The sequence below is a fragment of the Ictalurus punctatus genome, chromosome 4 (assembly GCF_001660625.3).
Source record: "Ictalurus punctatus breed USDA103 chromosome 4, Coco_2.0, whole genome shotgun sequence".
In the NCBI taxonomy this organism is placed as follows: domain Eukaryota; kingdom Metazoa; phylum Chordata; class Actinopteri; order Siluriformes; family Ictaluridae; genus Ictalurus; species Ictalurus punctatus.
Window position 1 is genome coordinate 23,969,099 of NC_071284.1, and position 7,200 is coordinate 23,976,298.

Sequence of the window (7,200 nt, forward strand, 5' to 3'; positions counted from 1 at the left end):
ATTTGTCTGCCTGTCTCTTTAAATGAAAGTTTTAACTGCGTTTGCATCCATCTCAACCCTGTTTAAATGTTAAAATACTTTGCCTACAACATGGATGCAGCAAGAGAGCGAAAGGAACGTCACGCCTGACTCTTTATTCCGGCGTTGACTCTGTGCGAGTTCCCTAGTGGCTTGACCTGGATGTTCCGGCTGCCTTCGAGGGTTTTGAAAGCCCTCTGAAGGGATTTTTCCTCCAGTGGCAATTTTATTTTGAGAGCCTGGTGAACTCCAAGCCGAAGGAAAGATAGTGGCTAATGTTCATGTTATTCCGGCTCGCCGGCCCGGCTCACCAATAGACAGAGCTCCTGATTGCCTCAGGAAAACTAGGCCCAGGGAGTGTAGCGGAGTTCATCTGCCTCATGAGGGTGATCTATGGGAAGGCTGACTTTCATGTCAATTTATAAAAAAATTTGGGGAGGGCCAGTCTGACAGACGAACCTGAGAGGCCGTTCACCAACTACTATGAAAAGGCCGACAGGGTGGCCTCCACAGCCCAGCCAATTGTCGATGTGGCGACCTCATCTCCAGAGCTCCAGACTCAGATCAACGAGGTGGTCAACCCTGCAGAGCTCCAGCCAGAGGTCAACATGGCAACCTCAGCTCTAGATACATGAGGTGGTCTCTCCTGCAGAGCTCCAGCTGGAGGTCAATGTGGCCACCTCATCTCCAGAGCTCCAGCTGGAGGTCAACGCAACGGATTCCCAAGCCATGCTCATGCCTGAAGCTGACATGATGGCCTCCCAAGCCATGTTCCAGTCAGAGGCCGTCTCGTCAGCCTCTGGCTGGAACATGGCTTGGTGGGCTTTCTTGTCGGCCTCTGGCCGGAACACATCTTGGTGTTATGTCTCGTCATAATTCAGGAAATCGCTATGAAAATAGTGACACATTTGTAAATGCAACTAACCATAATTAGAGCAATAATTAAGACAGCTTATGGTGTAAGCAATCTTCCTGGAAGAGGTTGAAAGTGTATTTTGCTCTCATACACATTGAGATGGACAATGATTAGATTTTATCAAAGGACCAATGTTGGAGAGTTGCAGAAGATGGTAGAATTTTGAGGTCAGCAAGCCTCCAAATCTACAATTAGATCCCACCTTCATGCCATCAAACTATTTGGAGGGTGTGTAAGAATAAACTTTTTTTTTTTTTTTTTTAAAGAAAACAATGTTGTGGGCTGTTTTTCTTCCAAAGGCAAAGAACACATGGTTAGGATACATAGCATCCTGGAGATTGTAAATGAAAACTGGTCTGCTTCTGTCAAGAAACAGGCCTGTGGTTGGATCTTCCAGCAGGACAATAATCCAAAACATGTTCAATTCCATGCAAAATTGGTTGAGTGCCCACAGAATGAAGCTTTTGACATGAGAGATTCTGTACTGAGAAGTAGTCTCAGATATGTTCTCTCTGTATTGCCAATCCCATCAAGCATTACATGAGAAGACTCAGTGCTGTTAGGTTGTTACAGGGAGATTACAAAAATTTATGAAATCCAGGGATGCCAATAATTGTGACACATATAGCTGTGTCACAAACAATATATCACCACTGATAAAACGTGGAATAAATGGACTCCTTTTAAAGGTCAGGCATCTCTCAACTTTTCAGTATTAGATTAAGTTAATTAACCATAGCATTTTGTAAAACCAAGGGTGCCAGTAATTTTGGTACTGACTGTAAATAGATGGCTTGCAGCAACATGACACAGCATAGCTAATGAACAGAAGACAAGGGTTAATTAAAGAGTGTTTCTTTTCCTGACAAACTACTATGGCAAAGATTGACCCTTTTACCAAGTCAGAGTTTCCATAACAACTTAATATTTCAGCTGGAGTGTTATGGCTTTGAATGTCTTACTCTTAGAACATTGGAAGCTGTTAGCCCCTGCAAAATCGAGATCAGCAGCGCTTCAGCTTCCCAAATCAGTTGATGCTGTCTGCATTCTGTCTTACTTGGCAAATTAAAGACAAACAAAGTGAAGTTAGGTTGGTATCAAAAGTTTTATTAAAGTTTAATAACAGCTTATTTCCAGTTGTACAGCATCAGCCATATTTCCTTAGTCCTTGTGTACTTCATCCTTCAATTTCACATACTGTACATCGTTTTAAAAAAAAAAAAACCTCACACACTGTATCCTTCTTCCTTCAAAGTTGCACACTTTATCTTTTATTCTTGAATATGTCATGCTTCACCCTATAAGCTTGTGCATATCATCCTTCTTTCTTTGACGTTGCATAATTTCAGTCTATTCGAATATTTAAACAATAACTTAAAAGCTGCCTTGTCATCCTGCAGCACAAAAGAGCCAAATACAGCTCCTCAGTTTTCAGTGAGCTATAGTGATACTCTGATAACAGATGGTTCTGTCTCTTATGATGTGCGATTAGAAATATGATGTCCTCTGGTCTTTAAGTATGAACGAATAAATAAAGCAGAAAATGAATTGTCCATTATTGTCTGCTGAATGTAATCAAATTTGTATTTAGCAATGTATTATTAATTTAGTGACTTATTCATACCTTTAAAATGAATGATAAGGAAAATATAGCGTTATCTGCATATTCGTACTGTATCTCTAAGCATGACAGTGTCATAAGAGATCAGACATCCTTCAACCTCACAAGATAAAATCTCATGTCCTTCTGCCTTTAATTTTGCTCACTGCACTAAACATCTACATTTATGATAAGAGGAAAATTGTTTCATTTTTAAACGATTCTTTAAAAGCCGCCTTGACATCCTACAGCATATCAGAGCCAAATAGAGCATTTTGGTTCTCAGTGAGCTTTAATGATGTTCCCTGATAACAGATGGTGTTGTTTCTTATGATGTGTCACTGGAAATATTAAATCCTCTTTCGTTCAAATGTAAGACTATAAGGATGGAGTCTGCCATTAAGCAATGTTTTATAAATGTAATGTATGATTTAGGTAGCTTTAAAGTGACTAATGAGTAAATATGTGTGTAATCTGCAGGTTCCTATATGCTAAACACAAACTTTCTTTTCTCACAGATGGCTTATGAAATGGCACTGTGGTTCTCTTTGAAATCGAAAACTCCATAACATTGTGACTTAATGATGTGTCACTAACTTGCTACAGCTGAGTGGCAGTGTGTAGCCAAATTTCTCGCATTAGTCATCGCTGATTAAATTATCAATTGCAGTCAGGCATTTTATACAGGATGTGCTTCATTAAATTAAAGCACCCTTATTATGCTATATAAATGTGCCTAATTTTGTTTTAGAGGTCTCATACAATAGGTTTACATGCAACCAAGGTCAAAACAAACTTTACTGTTCTCATAATTTACATTGCAGCACCACCTCTTTTTCTCGGTGTTACATACGACTCGCTCAAGGATCCATTCTCTGCTCTGAATGGTCAGATGTCCCAGTCTGTCGTGATTGGTCTGCCACTTACAGGGCGTGTCGGAAAGGAAATGCCCATTACTGTATCTGAATTTTAGCTCAGTAATAATGTTGTCAGTTTTGACTTATCAATTTGAGCCCGAGTCCAATAGTGATACATAGGAAGATCAACCTGAACCACCATCGCAAGCGTGACAAGAACAGGACGTTTCTCAGTGGTAAGTTTGTATGTAGTTTGACAATAATGTGAGTTAGCCGGTTAGCAGAGGCTAACAGCTAACAGGCGTGCACTGGCTGTACACGTATACAACATAAAACCATGCAGCCATGTCTTTAATGAATAATTGTTTCAAAAATCGCACGTTGACTTCAGCTAGATTTGAGAAGCTGTCGTCAGTGAAATGACGGAAACACGAACGAGTTGAACTGCTGTGATATCATTTGGAAAATGAATTCTAAGCACTGCCGCTTTACATCCTCATCCTTTGGGAGTCCATGCAAAGTGGTTTTGCTTTTGCAGCGCAGAAAACAACATTTTCTAGACATGATCCTAACATGATCTTCGTGAAGAGTTAGGACCTAACTCTTTCATGACACAACTACTGTACTGTAGTGTTTGAGAGCAGGTCAAAGTACACGTTGTTCACAAGCAACCAATGAAGACCAGAGGTGGGGCTTTTTGTTACAAACATACATAGGTTTGTGCAGGAAATAAGTCTGGAATTACTGACGACTTGTTTCAGGTGTTCAGAATCAGTTCTTTCTTTTGGGAGTAAATAACTACGTTTGTCATGGGCTTTGATTTTTGAAACTTTGCAGAAGTTTTTACATTCACAAATAGCTCTATAACATGCTACATGAAAGGTAATATTTGAAAAAGCATAATAGGGGCACTTTAAGTATCTGGGACATACAATACTATGCAATAGTCTTAGGCACACACAAAGAAATGCTGTAGAACAAAGATGCCTTTAAACATAATGAAATTAAATGTTTCTACATTAAAAAATACTATAAACAGTAATAAATGAAACAAAGTCGATATTTGGTGTGACAGTCCTTTGCTTTAAAAAAAAAAAAATTAGTAGTAGTCTCAGGTACAGTTTGTGCAGTTTTATAAGGAAATGAGCTGTAAGTTTTATTGGGCATCTTGCAGATCCAGTCACGGTTCTTCTGGAGACTTTGACTGTTGCACTTGCTTCTTATTTTTGCAGCAAAATCCAGCAGCCTTCATTGTTTTTTTTTTGTCTGAAAAGTGCCTCTTACCACTTAATATGCTGCTTTCTTTACTGAAACATAAACGTTTTTCTGTAACATTTAATTTCGTGCTGGAAAACTAATGTTTGGAAATCTAAAATGTTTTTGAACTAACTTAATAATATAGAAGTCATAAAATAAAAATTTACAACAAAAGTTTGTAATAGAAAAATAGGGTGCCTGAGACCTTTACACAGTACTGTATATTAACATTGAATTTTTATTGTGTTAGCAGTATTGGAGCTCTGACTACTGGTGGATACCCAATACAAACCTGATATTTAAGAGATAATGGCCAACAAAGTGTGCAAATATTTTTAAAAAATGCATGTGGTGAAGGTGAGGAACAACACAACACAAAGTGCAGACACTTGGCATGCTTTGCTGAGCACTGCTTAGCATTTGGTGTAATGGGATTGGAGACGGATGCAAATGCAGTTAAAGCATATATTTAAGAGACAGGCAGACAATTCCAAATCGAAAGGCAAAAGCATAGTCAAAAAACAACGGCTTAGACGAGAATTGAGAAACATGAGGACAAAACAGGATCAAAACCATGGAACTAAGAACAAGGATCAAAGGCTCGGTACGGGTCTGGTGATAAACACAGAAGCACACAATACTTCGCCCTGAACAAAGACACACGAGGGGTTTAAATGTGAAACGTAATCTAAGGGGATTAAAAAACAGCTGAGACATTTGGAAATAACCATTAACACAGCAGGGTTGGAGACAGGACAGAAACCAAAACAAAAAACATACGGGTCATAGTAAACAGTATCAATGTCAGCTCGGAAGTGTGTGCTGCCATGCTTCGGGGAGTTAATCTGTTACAGTTGGCTATTTAATAACATTTAAACTCACCCAGGTTTTGATATTTCTCTAACTCAACTGTATGATATGAAAATAACAACTCTCATTTTATTTAGGCAACTTTCTAGTCTAAGGAACAGACTGCTATTATATGATTATTTTGTTTTAGGAGGGCACTATCTTGTTTTGTTCTTGTCATTTTTAATTAAATGTCCTCCACTGACTGTTGCATATATTTTATAACATATTCAAATGTCATGTTCACAGTGAACACTCTCCTGGAAGTCATGGATTATCAGTACCCATATTCATACTGGATTAGTTTTACATCCGCATGTGGATGCAATTATTACTAGCATTATCTGATGTTAGTTCCATCCCCGTCTGTCATGTTAAGTGTTCCCATGTCTGGAAAGTCTACACTGTTTTTACCTAATATAAAAGTAGAAATAACCCCAGGAAATACACCAAGCTGACATGCTGAGAAGAGTTTTTTTTTTCTTTCTTAATTTTTTCTTCACTATGGATATACTCCATACTGCTGCTCTTTCTGTTTCAATCTTACTAAATCCAAACCATGAACAAGTCCTAGCTGAATTTTAAATGAAATACAATAAAATGTAAAAGGACGTGTTAGAGAAGCCACTCTTCTGGAGGTTTTAGGTATGTTTCTGAGTTCCTAGCACAGGTACATACTGTACATGTTATGGTCATGTGAACTAATAACCTACATGTCAAAATGATATGTGCACAGTATGCTGAGGAACTGTTCTGTGACAACCCTGTGCACATTGTGAAGACTCTAATCATTGTGATCACTTCCTGTGCAAATTGTTCATAATTACCTCAGACTTTCTCTGACAACATTATACCTACTTAAGACATACGGTATGTCTGGTACATGTTAATAATCCCAGTGGTTTTGTCTCATTTCCTCAGTCTGTGCATTTTCAGTATGCATTTAAAAAATTGTGGCTATGTGGTAACTAGCTAAATCATTAGACTTTGTAAGTAACTAGCTTATACTAGGTTTTCATGTTGACTAATACAGCATTGTGCCCTGAATGCTGATGATAGTTATAGAATCAGGAATGTTGTAGAGCTGTGATTTACTTTTGGACTAAAACTTGGAACAGACTGTACTTTGCTAATTATTAGCAATATTCAATTTGGACTCCTAATTCTAATGGCATCAATGTATAGTAATTACTGTTATACAGCAATGATTGTACAATGATTATACAGTAATGACTACTGCTGCTACAGATTTCAGTCCGTCTGTACTACTGCAATATTTGCACATACACTTCTGTTACGTTTTCGCTCAAAGACTAAGTATTAATGCGTATTTCTTGCACGTGTTGTCTAGTCCTGCTGTCTTGCCCTGCACTTTAATGTTTAGTGTGTTATTTACTGTTGATTGATAAGCTATACTGAACTCAATGACTACCAATAAAAGAATCTTCAATCAATGTTAGAAGCCAACGATAGAATTATTTAAATTGTCATGGTATAAGGAATTTAAATTAAAAAAAAAAAATCCTAACAAACATAGCAGACTTTGTCACAAGAAACAAACAAGACCGTTATTAGTCATCATACACATCCACAGCATAGCTACATAATGACTATCCGGTATTCGGTCATGCTGTATCTGATCAGTACATTCATATATGAAATGTAAACATTATCTGAATTGACTTAATTGAATGAAAGACATC